Below are 266 nucleotides of genomic sequence, written 5' to 3'. Positions count from 1 at the left end.
TACGGTGCCTACTGTTCGCTTGACTCAATTATCTATCTCCCCAGTCTATCTATCTGCCTATATCGCTGGCTATCTTTGCTAGGCTTATATACTAAAAAAGAGGGCGTCTAGCAAATAATATGAGATTCGCGGGTTTCCCCGATAATTCTAGAAATTCCAGCGCGCATGCTCCCAGCGTCACGCAACTTCCGCTGTCGTAACAATATATTTGTGTTACTAAAACTACAGTATCATAATCACTAGTAAATAGTCATACAGTTTTGTGA

This window comes from Limulus polyphemus, unplaced genomic scaffold, assembly GCF_000517525.1.
Source record: "Limulus polyphemus unplaced genomic scaffold, Limulus_polyphemus-2.1.2 Scaffold13632, whole genome shotgun sequence".
Lineage (NCBI taxonomy): Eukaryota > Metazoa > Arthropoda > Merostomata > Xiphosura > Limulidae > Limulus > Limulus polyphemus.
The sequence above is the reverse complement of the archived record's forward strand: the minus strand, read 5'-3'. Positions refer to the sequence as shown.